Source organism: Cervus canadensis, chromosome 31, assembly GCF_019320065.1.
Source record: "Cervus canadensis isolate Bull #8, Minnesota chromosome 31, ASM1932006v1, whole genome shotgun sequence".
Taxonomy (NCBI): domain Eukaryota; kingdom Metazoa; phylum Chordata; class Mammalia; order Artiodactyla; family Cervidae; genus Cervus; species Cervus canadensis.
The window spans coordinates 30,188,834-30,205,080 of record NC_057416.1 but is presented as its reverse complement, the minus strand read 5'-3'; positions in this window follow the sequence as shown (position 1 = coordinate 30,205,080).

Genomic DNA, 16,247 nt, shown 5'->3' with positions numbered 1-16,247 from the left:
TTGAGCCAATGACTCCATCTCTGTGTGGGGCGGTTTCCTCATCTGTAAAGGGGAACATTAATCCTTCCACCTCCTATGTGCTGGTGAGGATTGAATGAGTTTTGTGAACATGACTGCTTTGTCCTCCATAATTGGTGGTTAATGTTCTAGAATTGATGACCTTGCCCCCTCTCCATCAGGTCTGTGAACTCCTTACCAGCTCCACGGGTCTTTAGGCAAACTCTGACTCTTCTTCCATGAGGACAAGCTTCACTAAGTCAAGGAGGCTAAGGTCCAGGCCACCCGGGCCACCTGGCCTCCTGTAGCCTGACCAACGCTATAATCAAAGGCCTGGGAATGTCAGGGATCAACTCTGTTTTATCCCCTTCAGAGGCTATCTCAGCAAGGACTTGGCATCCAACATTCAAATCACACCCTGCTCTGGACAGTACTTTACTTTTTCCCAAGTACCTGCTCATAGATTATCTTTTCCTTTCATGAGAGCTTGGAATAACCTAGGCACTTCCTTCTTCCCTTTTCCTTTGCTGTAAGCAGTTTTGTTCGGGATGTTCCTGGATTCTTGCCCTAAGCTAGAAACATCTGCTCAGGCTATTTAATTCTCCTGCCACCATATCGTTTCAAATGATCATGAGGCTGTGAATGTAGAGCTGGACTTCTACAGAGATCCTGCTGATATCTTTCAGATTCTGAGTAGGCAGAAAGAGAGGTGAGTTTCTTTCTCCTCAGTGAAAAGGTGACCACCAGTGGGTTCTGGAATGCTGACATGACTCTTTGGGCCCGATGGGCCCAGACAATTCATAATTGGCCTTGTTTCACTTTGCTCAAGGTTCAGTTCAGTTCAGTTCAGTTTTATGCAACTCTTTGTGACCCCATGGACCCCATGGAAACCTGCAGCATGCCAGGCTTCCCTGCTCATCACCAACTCCCGGAGTTTACTCAAACTTATGTCCATTGAGTCAGTGATGCCATCCAACCATCTCATCCTCTGTCATCCCCTTCTCCTCCCACCTTCAGTCTTTCTCAGGATCAGGGTCTTTTCAAATGAGTCAGTTCTTCATATCAGGTGGCCAAAGAATTGGAGTTTCAGCTTCAGCATCAGTCCTTCCAATGAATATTCAGGACTGATTTCCTTTAGGATGGACTGGTTGGATCTCCTTGCTGTCCAAGAGACTCTCAAGAGTCTTCTCCAACACCACAGTTCAAAAGCATTAATTCTTTGGTGCTCAGCTTTCTTTATAGACCAACTCTGACATCCGTACATGATTACAGTATGAAAAGGCAAAAAGATAGGACATTGAAAGATGAACTCCCCAGGTCAGTAGGTGCCCAATATGCTACTAGAGATCAGTGGAGAAATAACTCCAGAAAGAATAAAGAGAAGAAGCCAAAGCAAAAACAACACCCAGTTGTGGATGTGACTGGTGATGGAAGTAAAGTCCAATGTTTGTAAAGAGCAATATTGCATAGGAACCTGGAATGTTAGGTCCATGAATCAAGGCAAATTGGAAGTGGTCAAACAGGAGATGGCAAGAGTGAATGTCAACATTTTAGGAATCAGTGAACTAAAATGGACTGGGTAAATTTAACTCAGATGACCATTACATCTACTACTGTGGGCAAGAATCCCTTAGAAGAAATGGAGTAGCCCTCATAGTCAACAAAAGAGTCTGAAATGCAGTACTTGGATATAATCTCAAAAGTGACAGAATTATCTCTGTTCATTTCCAAGGCAAACGATTCAATATCACATTAATCCAAGTCTATGCCCGACCAGTAATGCTGAAGAAGCTGAAGTTGAACAGTTTTATGAAGACCTACAAGACCTTCTAGACCTAATACCCAAAAAAGATGTCCTTTTCATTATAGGGGACTGGAACACAAAAGTAGAAGGTCAAGAAATACCTGGCAAATTTGGCCTTGGATTACAGAATGAAGCAGGGCAAAGGCTAGTAGAATTTTGTCAAGGGAACGCACTGGTCATAGCAAACACTCTCTTCCAACAACACAAGAGAAGACTCTACACATGGACATCACCAGATGGTCAATAGTGAAATCAGATTGATTATATTCATTGCAGCCAAAGCTGGAGAAGCTCTATACAATCAGTAAAAACAAGACCAGGAGCTGACTGTGACTCAGATCATGAACTCTTTATTGCCAAATTCAGACTTAAATTGCTCAAGGTAGCATCAGGGAATTCCACAGAGATTTTGTGCTTTTATTGAAAACAAGCTTATAAAGACTGACGCACACACTTACACAGGCACAAACCCACACTGAGTCATACTTTCAGTATACATGTGGCTGCGTACACTCTCAGATGTAAATGCACGCTGACATCGCACATCCGCATGGTAATACCCATGGAGCCAAACAGAGACACCCATACATCCTCACGCAGCTACAGATGCAAACATGAATACTCACTGACACACACACACACGCACACGCACACACACACACATGCAAACATATAGACAGGCATCAACCTGGAAAGGAAACACAACCAAGACTTCTGCAGCGTTATACCTGCCTTGGTCTTGAGAATGAGGGATAAGCTTCTGAGGTCAGGCGCTGAGTACCGTCCCTAATTCTTCCCTGCAATTCCCAACTCTAGTTCTACACCCTGGATGCTTATTAACTTCCCTCCATTGCCCAGATCAGGGGCTGATCCTCAGCAGGCAGATGTGCAGCCTAAAAGTCAGCCTCAGAATTGTTGGGAGACACAGTGTTAAAGGCTGAATCATGTCCCCCCAGAAAAGATATGTACCTCAAACTATGACCTTATGTTGCAGCCACTATGGAAAACAGTGCGGACCTTCTTAAAAATTAAAAAGTAGAGTTTCTATATGATCCAGCAATCCCACTCCTAAGCATATATTTGGGGGAAAAATGCTTTTCAGATCTACTATATGCTTCCAGTACTCTGTATATTCATTCTATTAATTTTTGAGAGTTTGCTATTAAAACTCCAACTAAAAAATCTTAGTATATCTACTTAAAAATAATTGTAATATATAGTGGAACTATATGTAAATTTGTTCTGTATTTCCCAAGTCTCCTGTAAACATGTTCTCATACTTTCATGATTTAAAGACATAAAAAAATACACACACCCCCTATATGCATAGCAGCACTATTTGTAACAGCCACGACCTGGAAACAACCTAAGTATCCACTGACAGATGAATGCATAAAGAAGATGCGGTACGTGTACACAGTGGAATACTACTCAGCCATAGAAAAGAATGAAATAATGCCATTTGCAGCAACAGGAGGTTATCATTTTAAGTGAGGCAGGTGAGAAAAAACAAACATCATATGCTATCACATATATATGGAATCTAAAATATGACACAAATGAACTTATTTCATGAAACAGACTCATAGACATAGAAAACAACTTAAGGTTCCCAAAGGGGAAAGGAGGTGGGGGAGGGATAAAGAAGGAGTTGGAGATTCTGTGTATAAAAGCTTCTGTATATAAAACAGGTAACAAGGACCCGCTGCACAGCACAGGGAACTATATTCAATATCACGTGACAAACCATAATGGAAAAGAATATGAAGAAGAGCTGAAATATCAGTTCAGTTGAGCTGCTCAGTCATGACCGACTCACTTTGCGGCCCCATGGACTGCAGCACGCCAGGCTTTCCTGTCCATCACCAACTCCCGGAGCTCGCACAAACTCATGTACATCAAGTCGGTGATGCCATCCAACCATCTCATCCTCTGTCATCCCCTTCTCCTCCTGCCTTCAATCTTTCTTAGCATCAGGGTATATATATATATATATTGCCACACACCAGGAACTGACACAGCATTGTAAATCAGCTAAACTTCAACACCGAAAACCATGTGACTTCATGTGGAAACAGGGCCATTTCAGATGTCGTGGGTTACATTAAGATGAGGTCATAGAAGCAGGGTTGGCCCGTCATCCAGTAGGACCACTGTAAGAAGAGAGAGATGCAGAGAGCAGGTGCCTTGTGATGACAGAAGCGGAGATTGGAGTGATACAGCTGCAAGCCAAGGACCACCAAAGATGTCCAGCAAGCTACCAGAAGCTCAGGGAGGCGAAGAAGCGTGGTTTGGAAGGACCATGGCCCTGCTGACACCTGGCTTTTGGACTTTCAGCCTCCAAGACACCTTTCTGTTGTTGTCAGCCCTCCAGGGTGCGGTACCTTTTGAAGGCAGCCCTGGGGAACTAGTCCACACGTAGAATTTGAAAAGAAAAAGATGTATTTGATATTTTATGTAGCTCTACATTTTGAACATCAAAGCGAAACCCTCCTGTTTTAGAAGAAAGTGAAGTGAAAGTGAAAGTGAAGTCGCTCAGGCATGTCCAACTCTTTGCAACCCCGTGGACTATAGCCTACCAGGTTTCTCTGTCCATGGGATTTTCCAGCCAAGGATACTGGAGTGGGTTGCCATTTCCTTCTCCAGGAGATCTTCCCAACCCAGGGATCGAACCCAGGTCTCCCGCATTGTAGGCAGATGCTTTATCATCTGAGCCTCCAGGGAAGTCAACAAGCACTAAAAATGAAGCACCACACATCCTGCTAGCTGGTGTGTGCAAAGAGGAGAAAGCAAGCCTTCTGGCCGAATCCTTCCGTGCGTCCTATTTCCCTGATGCAGGAGCTGAGTCCTCATGGGGTCCTCAAAGGTCAGCACGACCTCTGCCCTGGTGCCTCTGAACCCCGTGGCCCCTTCTCTCCTTCTTCCTGTCTCCACTGCAGCCATACTGGCCTCCACCTGTTTCCTCCGTCTCCTAAACTCGCCAGGCAAGGCCCCGTCTCACCGCCTCTGCAGGAGTCCTCTGTCCACCTGGAATGTTCTGTCTCGCGAAGCCTCCTAGCTCCAAAGTCACCCTCTCGGTGAGGACCGCAACTCTTAAAAATCACCCTTCTCTCAATTCCTCCTTACTTTGTTCTATTTTTTCCCCCTGGCTATCATCTCCTGGCATGGGATATAATTCACTCCCTTTCTGTGTATATCATCAATTTCCCCAGGAGTGCCTTAGCTCCAGAAGAGCTGGGATATTTTGTTCATTTGTTTCTGTTTTGTTCCCTGCCCAGTGCCTAGAACTGTTTCTGGCATTTACCAAGTGATCAATACATCTGTCTGAATGAATAGAAACTGACTCTTCTGCGTCTCCAATTTGCATGGCCGTTCCTCCCTGGGAAGCATCAGGATCCCTGGGGATTTAATACATGTAAGTTTATCTGGGGGAGACAAAGCTTTGAAAGCAAAGAAGTGCAAAGCTGGGCCAACTGTGACGTTGAGAGGCTGTGGAGGCCAGTGGATGGAGCCCTGAGCTGGGGCCCTCGTGTGGTTCATCTGCAAAAGAGAGCCAGGCCCACCTGCTGCCTGCTACCCACTTCACAGGGGGATGCTGAGAGGGTGGAGGAGATGATGCATTTAAAAGTGCTCGGAGGTCCTTAAACAAAAGGCCTGCTATGGAAATGGAGTGTTATTACATGAACTAAACCCTGAAGTGTATCAGGAAATAGCTGAACTGAATCACAGCCCTTCTCAGAGCAATTTTTTTTTCCCCTGAGAAATTTAATAGAACAGCCTACAAAACTATGATGCAATTTTCTTTCTTATCAAATGTACCTTCCGTCTAAATTTCAGAACAGGAAGCTGTCTTCTTTTTTTCCTGGATGGTAAAACAGACCCACGATAGAATTTCTGGATAGGACTGAGGGTGGGGGCCTGTGAAAATCACTATGTCACGAAAATGCCTTGAGAATGCCTCTTCTTTTATAGTGACTCTTACTAGGGGGAATACAATGGGTGACTCAGAGCAAATGGTGGCATATTTAATCATGTCAGATTCTAAAGCGCTTTCTGTTTCATAGTTCGTGTGTGCCTTGTTGTGTCGAAAATGTTGAGAATTAAACGAAGTGGTATGACTTCTTTTTTCAAAGCTACAGAGTACAGACCCTGAAGACTATTTCCTTCTTCCTTTGGCTCACCCTTGTGCACCTCAGGCTATTTCACGCCCCCTGCTGTTCAGAAAAAGCATGAAAAAGCTTTGGTTAACTGCCTAGCCTACTTGACACAAAGACAGTTTTTTTTTTTCCCTTCAACTGATTTTAGTGCAAATATTAACTGACATCCATTATGATTCTGAATGCAATTAAGTTGCTGGTAAATAACTCTCCTCGGCTACCCCGCTGTTTAGACAGAGGTGTTCAGGTCCTCAGGATGGTAGGCAAGGACTTTCCCAGTCTAATGGGCTTCCAAGGTGGCTCGGGGTGAAAAATCCGCCTGCCACTTCAGGAGATGGAAGAGGCGCAGGTTCAATCCCTGGGCTGAGAAGATTCCTTGGAGAAGGGAATGGTAACCCTCTCCAGTATTCTTGCCTGGAAAATCTCATGGCCAGAGGAGTCTGGTGAGCTACGGTTCCATGGGGTCGCAAAACAGCCGCTAAGTCACAACTTAGCACACACACATGCATTCCTAATCTAGACCGTGTCCGCCTGCCCAGAGCCATCTCTCATCACTACCCTGTGTCCCCACCACAAGGGTCTGCCTACGGCTTTGTGACTATGTCAGGCCTTCCTGGTCTCTATGACCTCTCATGTCATCTCCAGTTTGCTTGATTCCTGCCTCCTTTTCTTCCTACACCACCTTGCTAACTTCTACTGGTCCGTCAAGGACCAGTATCCAGCTATCCAAACATCATCTTCCAGGAAATCTTCCTGACCGCCTCCACTCCAGTTCAAGTTCTGAAGCTGTTAACCCCTACAGCTTCTTCTGTATTTTTCTGCCTATTTGCTCTCTATCAAAACACATGGCTAATTACACATTTTACTCATTTATGTACCAGCAAATGAAGACATACAAACACTTATATCTCAGGACATAACACAGAGCAAATATTTAGTAAATGCTGGGTGAATAAATGATGTTCACAGTCACACTGTAATCAGTGAACCAGCAGTTCAAACCCAAATAATTCCAAACTTCTGATTTTTTAAATTACAATAGGTGGCAACCCAATAGATAGTGCCAAAACATTTTTATTCCCACTCTTGCTTTCACTCTCATTTTCTGGGTTTGGTGTTAGCTAATGAGACATCCTAGCAAATTGCTGCTTTTCAACTCTGTTGCACAAATTTGACCTTCTCTTCTTGAATCCACATGTACTGAAGGGGTTGTATTCAACCTTCCCATTATAGGCAAGGAGAGAGCATCATTATCAAGAGGAAAAGCATCAAGTCATTTATTTATTCAGTTCAAAAAAATAAAAGGAAGAAAAACACACTGTGATCACAATTTCTCCAAGCAACGCCATAAGTGCTATTATCCTCTGTGATTGTTTTGACTTGATTTGAAATGTTTATTCAAATAGTTACATGAATGACTAATCAAAAGGATTGTTAAGACTGCCATACATATGTGAAACACCTTCGCAATAATAACAAGGTTTGCAGGGAAGTTATATTATGTTTTTAATTGCTTTTGTCAGTCAAAAATATCAACCGGGCACACACTTGAAGCTGAATCCCGTATTGGAGCTGGAGATGGCAACACAAAGAGAGCCCAGGAAACCCGTGATTAGCTTGAATGCTTGGAGCATGTGTGTTCTGATTAGTTATGTGTCCAGGTGAGCTCCTGGTGAACTCCTTATGAATTGTAACAATATTTGTTTCAATTTTCTTGAAAACCTTGGTCCAGCTTTCTGCAATGATGGTGACCCTTGAACAGGAGTCTAGCACTCTCTCCCTCTGGTTTTAATTGAAATGACCAAACACAATCTAAAAACAGGAAAAATTCTGTTCCAGTGCAGGAAGCAGAGGAGGAAAGTTACTCACGTGGAAAACACGTGAAGAAACTTCATTTGGACAGAGCCCAGCAAGACCAGAGTTGAAGTCGACAAGCAATAGCTTTGGAAGTATATAGACGATTGGGTTTTCATTTCCAGTTTTGCCAACAACTGAGCCACGGAACCCCACCAACCCCCCACCTCAGTGTTCTTGTGAATATAACAAAACTACTATAGCAAATCAGCCTTTTATAAGACCACACTGGCTAAGGCTCGGCAAGCATAAAATGAGGAATAGCATTAGTTCTACAGCCAGACACATGGATGCCAATCTCATATCTTTCACATACTCCCTGCGTCGTGTTGGACAAGTTATTTGAACTCTCTGAGTAAAAGGAGCATAGTAATTCCTATCCGCCCAGATTGTTGCAAAGACTTAATCATTTAATGTGTGTAAAGTCCATACCAAAGTGTCTAGCACATGTTCAACACTGACTGAAAACGATTGCTATTATCAACATTATTCTTTTTAAAATTATTTATTTATTTGGCTGCACCTGGTCTCAGCTGCAGCACACAGGATCTTTTGTTGCAGGGCATGGATTCTCTAGTTGTGGCATGAGTGGGCTTAGTCTTCATTCCCCCACCAGGGATCAAACCAGTGTCCTCTTCATTGCAAGGCAGATTCTTAACCACTGGACCACCGGGGAAGTGCCAGCACTATTCTTTATAATACCAAAGGAACATACCACAAATTTCTCATGAATCTTGCATGGTCTTATATTCATAAATGCAATCATTGCAAATCCTATCTGTAATGAAGCAGAAAATGTGTGTGTGTGTGTGTGTGAAAGTTGCTCAGTCATGTCTGACTCTTTGTGACTCCATGGACTGTAGTCCATGGAATTCTCCAGGCCAGAATACTGGAGTGGGTAGCCTTTCCCTTCTCCAGGGGATCTTCCCAACCCAGGGATCAAACCCAGGTCTTCCGCATTGCAGGAGAATTCTTTACCGGCTGAGCCACAAGGGAAGCCCCAGAAAATATATACATATATATTAATATATATATGTGTGTGCTTATATAAAAAAAAACATATGTAATACATGTGTTTTCCCATGCATTGTAAATCATATACAGGATACACATACATGTGGAAATATTTACATATGTGATAAGGTGATGCAGGAATGATTAGAAGCCATGGTAGGTAAGGTGAGCTTGGCATCATTTTCCACAACATGTGAATTAAAAATAAAACTTATTTTGATAAGATAAAAAGTGTTAGGACCAGTTGGGCAGAAGTCTGATTAGCTTGCATGATTAATTTGAAGACAAATTAATAGTTGGCTAGCTAGTTTAATTGATGTCATTAGTAAAATAAACAAGCAAGCTCGGGAAGGGGGTCTCAGGAGCCAGTATGTAACATGTACTTGACTCTCCCCTTCAGGCTCCAGGAATATTTTGGCCATGCACCCGTCTTCAAAGGCTGTCAAAAGCAGGGGTCATGACCTGCCACACTCATTGACTGGTCTCTTATCTTCCATCCTGCTAAAACCCCAAATTCCCAAGACAGAATCTAACTGGGTCAATCAGTTACCCACCAGTAACTCTTCCTAGGTAGAGTTGTGAATCAGACCACTTGTTGGGCTACGCAGTGTTCTGCTTTGCACTTGGCTAGGGTATTCTTATGGATTGAGCTGTGTTTTGCCAAAAAAGACACGTTAATGTCTTTAAACCCCCAGCACTTCAGTCAGTTCAGTTCAGTTCAGTCGCTCAGTTGTGTCCTAGTCTTTGCGGACCCATGAACCACAGCATGCCAGACCTCCCTGTCCATCGCCAACTCCTGGATTTCACCCAAACTCATGTCCATTGAGTCGGTGATGCCATCCAACCGTCTCATCCTCTGTCATCCCCTTCTCCTCCTGCCCTCAATCTTTCCCGGCATCAGGGTCTTTTCAAATGTGTCAGCTCTTCGCATCAGGTGGCCAAAGTATTGGAGTTTCAGCTTCAACGTCAGTCCTTCCAATGAACACCCAGGACTGATCTCTTTTATGTGACCTTATTTGGAAATAGAGTCTTTAGGGAGTAATCAAGTGGAAGTGAGGTTGTTCAGGTCAGTTTTCATTCAATCTGAATAAATTTGGACAGAGAGGCATGCCTGGAGGGAAGGTGGCTGGCAGAATGCAGAATGCCATGGAGGATGCAGGCAGACATTAGAATTCTGCTTCCACAGCCAAGGAGTGTCTGGGGCTACCAGCAGTTGAAAGTGCCAAAGAAAGATCCTTCTATAGTTTTCCAGTGTGGAATTCCTGCCCACACCTGGATTTTGGACTTCTAGCCTCCATAATTGTGAGACTGCTTTTCTTGGTTTTTTAAAATTCTATTTATTTATTTTTTGGCTTCGCTGGGTCTTTGTTGTAGCACGTGGGACTTCTCCAGTTGCAGTGAGCAGGGGCTACTCTTCCTGGCAGTGCATGTGTGTGTGAATGCGTGCAAGCTAAGTTCACTTCAGTCATGTCTGACTCTTTGCGACCCCATGGACTATAGTCCACCAGGCTCCTCTGTCCATGGGGATTCTCCATGTAAGGATACTGGAATGGGTTGCCATGACCTCCTCCAGGGGATCGTCTGGACCCAGGGATCGAACCTGTGTTTCTTAAATCTCCTGCACTGGCAGTCAGGTTCTTTTCCACGAGTGCCACCTGGGAAGCCCCTGGGGCTTATTGCAGTGGCTTCTTTCGTTGTGGACACATGTTCTAGGTTCACGGGCTATAGTAGTTGGGGCACGTAGGCTCAGTAGTTGTGCCTTCCGAGCTCTAAAGCACAGGCTCAGTAGTTGTGGAGCGCTGGCTTCATTGCTCTGTGGCTTGTGGGATCTTCCTGGACCAGGGATGGAACCCGTGTCTCCTGCAGTGGCAGGTGGGTTCTTTCCCACCAAGTCCCCAGGGAGGCCCCTGTTTCTCTCATTCTAAGCCACCCTGTGAGTGGTGCTCTGTTAATGCAGCCCTAGAAAAATCAATGCGGCCGTCCTTTCTGGTCCCGTCGCTTGTGGCCAGGGTAGCTGTTCACAGAATCCAAACTGTAACCGCTTCTAAGCAGGGAACAGCTGATGGTAGCTGCAGCGGCTGTGAGTGTTGCGGCAGGGTTTGTATTTCATACATTAACCGACACAGACCAAATCTGGTTGAGACGAAGATTCAGAAACCCCTGGGATTCCATGGTTGCTTCAGAGAAAAAGCCGGTGGCAAGGCAAAGCCCAGAGTTGAGGAAGAGGAGCCAACTCCCTGTGTCTTCAGACTGTTATGGACAAAGAGGTATCTTTCATTGAATATGTGGGCTTTCCTGGTAGCTCAGACAGTAAAGAATCTGCCTGCAATGTGAGACTGGGTTCAATTCCTGTATCAGGAAGTTTCCCTGGAGAAGGAAATGGCAACCCACTCCTGTATTCTTTCCTGGGAAATCCCATGGACAGAGGAGCCTGGCGGGCTACGGTCCACGGGGTCACAAAGAGTCAAACACGACTGAGCGACTAAACCTACCTACTTATAGCCTCCAACCAAAAGACTATGGTTTCCTTGGGGGCAGGGACTGTGTCTTGCTGGTGGTGGGCAGGGTAGTGTCATGACTGAGAGCGGGGATTGCAGAGCCACACTGCCTGGGCATGAATCGTCCCATCCACTGACCAGTTGTGTGGCTTCCAAAAAGTTCCTTAACCTCTCTGTGCCTCAATTTCCTCATTTATTAAATGAGATGATCATAGTAGCACTTACCTCTTGATCTACAAATCAAGTGAATTATTTTATGTAAGACACTTAGAACAGTGCTGGGGACAATGAAATGCTCCATTAATGTTACCTATCACACTAGTTTCACATTCCCCAGAGTCTGGCGTGGGTCATGAGATGAATGATGAGCTAAATGGCTCTTTTCTCGAGTTAGACAACCGAAAATAGTGCTGCGTTGAGTGAAATGATTATGCTTTGTCCAAGTGATGGAGGAAACAACAGAGAAGCATGGGGAATCTTTAAAACATAATCTTTCTGTAGCAGTCATAGCAGAGAACCTAAAATGTGTGCCCTCATGGTCGTGGGAGCCCTGTGTTCTCTTTAAAGGGAAAACTGGGAAGAGAGGGTCAGGATGGAGACCCTCTGTGCTCTCATATATCTCCGACTTCTTTCACTGGGATTATAAGAGGCGCAGGAGGGAAGGCCATTTAGAGAAAGACTGTTACACACCTGCTGGGTTGATAAAAGAGCAGTTTTGTCACCAGGGCTTATGATTCATGGCCTCCAAATTGGTTTGGGAAAGAGATTTTCAGTTCAATTCAGTCTGAGACAGAAGGGAAAACAGTTAGCATTAACACACTGAGAAAAGCAAAAAGAACAATGACCCAGTGCTTTTCAACTGGAGGGACCTTTTTTCCTTGCAAAACTATAATCTAAACACATGACTATTTTCACACTAAATGATGTACAAGGATCCTTTCCTCCTCACCTTTGTTTCCAAGCCATTTCACTGAAGTTTATTCACAGCTTCAAAATTCAGGCAACATCTGCTTAAACTTTGGAAGCGATGTCAACCTCTCCAGGCCACAGCATCTCTTCCTAAGGTCACAAAAAGATGCAGGTTTGGAATCCCCCGGCTGTGCAGTGGTCAGGACTCCGCCCTCTCATTGCCAAGGGCTTGAGTTCAATCCCTGGTCGAGGAACTAAGATCCCACAAGCCTTGGATTGCTGTTAAAAAAAAACAAAACATGCATATAGACCATCAGCCCAAATGGCTAGATAGACAGATCCAGAGGAAGAAGCTAGAAGAGCTAGAAATTCTTATCCACTGAGATCCCTGGAGATTCTTCCCGTTGGGAGGCTTCCACTCACTGCCCTGTGTAGACACGAGTCTTTTTACAGCACATCTGAGGTTTAAAATCTTGTAGTTCAGCAAGGTAAGCCCTCACAACTGATTGACATGTCTTCCTCTTAAAAAGGAAAGGAGGAAAAAAGGTATCCATTTGTAAAGGCACTCTTGAGAATGTGTGTATTTTTAGATCTGAGCCCCACCTAGAGAGTTAACTTGTTCAAAACAGGGGTCCCATATCATCAGGGCCAGGTTTGCCCCTAACTCCTGTACCTCCTCCCTCCTGGGCTGAGAGAGCAAACACGCTCCTCCACTTAAAGTAACAGGCCAGTGGCAGTTCTTGATGTCAGTACTTGGGGTCTTGGCTGCAAATGCCCCCCATCACCACCCTCTCCCCCGCCAGGAAAGCAGCCCCCTTGGAACTGGGCAAGGAAGACCCACGTTCAGCCAAACCAACTAATGTGCCATTTCCGAGCAGAAGTTCCTTTTTCCTTGTCCTTATTTTTTCCCTCCGAGAAACTTGCCATCTAAAGTCAAAGGCGCCTCTAACACTTTCGGAAGATCATCTCTTTTCTCTGTGTCATCTTTAAAACTGCACGATTGCCTTCAATGCCCTCCTCAGTCTTCAGAAGTTGATCCCGTTCTTTTCATTTTGAAAGCCGCCTGGGGCCGAGATGGAAAAAGAAACAACCTTGCAAATCCATTTTTAAGCAGTTTTTAACTTACCAAAAATGTCAGGCTATTGCACCTTTAAAATCTCGATAGATCTATTTGTAGAAATTACACCCAAATCGGCGGTTTCTCTGTTCTCATCTTCCCTCCATCACTCCTGCGATGAAGCCCCGGCGGAAATCCTCCTGTGTCCAGGTGGTTGCAGGAGGCCCTATAATTGGGTGTAATCCGATCCCAGAGGGACTTTTCCAAAGAGGCTGAGATTCTTTTGACAGAAACTTTGGAGAAGTGGGGTCGGTGTAATGAAGTCCAGAGTTTTCCAGGCTCCTCTTAATATATCCATCATGTCCGGCCCCATCACTGACATGTCGACTCTCTTGTTTCTGATTTAAGCTGTCAGAACCAGTAAAATCGCCCCGGCAGCTTTAGCATATGTGGCAGAACACCGACAAGATGTCACTTACACCTAATTAAGGCTGAGAGCATAATAAACAGTCCCACATCCTAGCAGCCCAATTTCCTCTGGTTTCCAGTTCTCTGGATTTTGACCTCAGCGCTCTGAAATCCACGAGAATTTGATACGGGGATGCGGAGGGGGTGTAGCGGTGGTCACTTTTGGGGCTTTCAGATCAGCATGGGAGATACATGGAGTAAAGGGAATTTGAGAAAATTCAGAGGAACATCACCTCAAGGGTCGGAATGGGCATCTCCAACCTGGTGAGAATGTGTGGTTGGACTGGACCATCTGTAACTCCCCTTGGCCGTTTTTACTGTCCCCGTGGATGGGGATAAAGCCAGTAAGGCAGGTTGGAGATGGGTCATAAAAAAGCAGTTGCAGGAAAGTTAAAGAGGAGAAAATGAATAGTGTGCTTAGCACAATGATTGCATATAGAATGTGCTAAGCTCAGTAATGGCCAAATTGATCCCCCAAGTCGTTGTTAAAAGGGCCATGGGATATGTTCCAGGGGAGAGGGAAAAGTCCCCGATGCTCGGTGGTTTCCATCAAGTCTCAGTGCAGCCCTCTGGTGACACCCGATGGAGTGGTGCCGTCTTGGCCCCGGCGTGGGACTCTGGGACTCTGGTTGTCCCCTTGTGACTCACCCCTCCCCACCTTTGGCTTCTGTCCGTTTGGAGTACTGACCACCCCTTCCCCGGAGGAGTGAGGTCAGTTCACAGGGCATTATGAAATACCACTACCCACCCCCCCACCCCCCACCCCCTGCCCCACCGTTCCCAGTAAGAATCCACAAATCCAGTTAAGGGTGAAATTTTCCCATTTCCTCTGTGGAACACAGAGGTTTTATGTGATGACAAGTGAATGCATTTCTTCTCCGCTGAAGTCTCCGATTCTCATACAGTTGCCAGAGGCAGGGGAAAAAAAAAAAAGTCAGCACTTTGGCAGCAATAAACAGCCTTTTACCTTCAAAAATGCTCTCAGTGTTTCCTTTTTCTTAAAAAAAAACAACCTTGTTTTTCCTTTTGTGTGCACATAGGTAGGAGGGAGAGTGATTTTTCATTTTCTTCTGCTTGGTGGGAGGCGAGGAAACATTTGGGATGAAATCACAGTTTGTCCAGCTCCTTGTCTGAAGGGTGTGGGATGCTCCTCCCCTCCACCTTCACCAGCTCTAGGGTCTCGTGAATCCCTTGGCAGGATCCTGATCTCCTCCTGCAGAGGAGTAGTCACAAAACACATCCATCTGCTAATATCCACAAGACCCAGCCTGGAGTCGAGAAGAACTCGATTTCCTGGCCTGGCTTCTTTGGACTCTGCTCACTCCAGGTGTGAGGACCACTCAGGAAATAAGACACAGAACGTACGTGCATGTTTTTCAAAAGAGCACAGAGCTTTGGCTGGTGGTGACCCAGACGCTTTGCCAGGCTGTTGGCCTGAAGCAGAGGGAGCCCTGGGCAGGGGTGGGGGGGGGGAAAGGTTGATAATCATGGACAAAACACAGTGAAAAGTACCTGGGATTTGTGCGATCTCAGTGGAGAGGTTCTTTTTCAGCTTCATAGAAAGCTCAGTGACATCTCTTCCTCTGGGGGCATTTTTACAGGTTGTCTGAGGGCTGGGCTTCTCAGGTGGCCCAGTGCTGAAGAATCCACCTGCCAATGCAGGAGACTCAGGTCCGATCCCTGGGTTCAGAAGATCCCTTGAAAAAGGAAATAACAACCCACTCCAGTGTTCTTGTCTGAAAAATCACATGAACCGAGGAGCCTGGCGGGCTATAGTCCATGGGGTCACAGAAGAATTTAGCAACTAAGCAACACCAACAAATCAAATGCTAACTTCTCTAGACCCTGATTGCTTCATTTGTAAACTGTAAACCGATGATGTGGGCTCAGCCTTTCATATGGTAGTCTGCTCTCCTGGGCTTCTCCAGTGTTTCTGAGTTTAGATCATGGAGATCTTCTGCCTGGGAAAACACTAAGAAAGAGATCTGCCCAGTCTCCCACTCAGGAGGTTAATTTCAAGCTCTCAAGTCCTTAGAAAGTTTTGCTTTTTCAAAATTGTTCTAAGCAGAAGATATCTCAAGGATGAGGCTGCTTCATCACTGATAACTCAGAATCCCCAAATTCAGAGTTTCAGGTGAAAATAAAAACATAATTTGAAAAAAAAAATATTCCCCTAAGTGCTGTCACTTCTGGGAAAACAAAGGCACTTTGAATTCTGAACCAGAGTCCAAGTCAGGGTTTCACTTCATTGCTCTAGTTGGCTCCATTCTTAACTCCTGATTGACATGCTTGGACCTCATGTGATACTTGGGCTGGAATTCTTGAGAGTGATTGACAGATGAGAGAGAATCTCAGTGCATTTCCAGAGAGAGGCATGATTGACAATGGCAAGTAGGGTCGAAACAGGTGTTACAGACAACAAAACAATTGAATGTCCTTGGCTCTGGCAAACTCCCCTTGAGACTCACAGGCATCACTCTGAGCTGCTA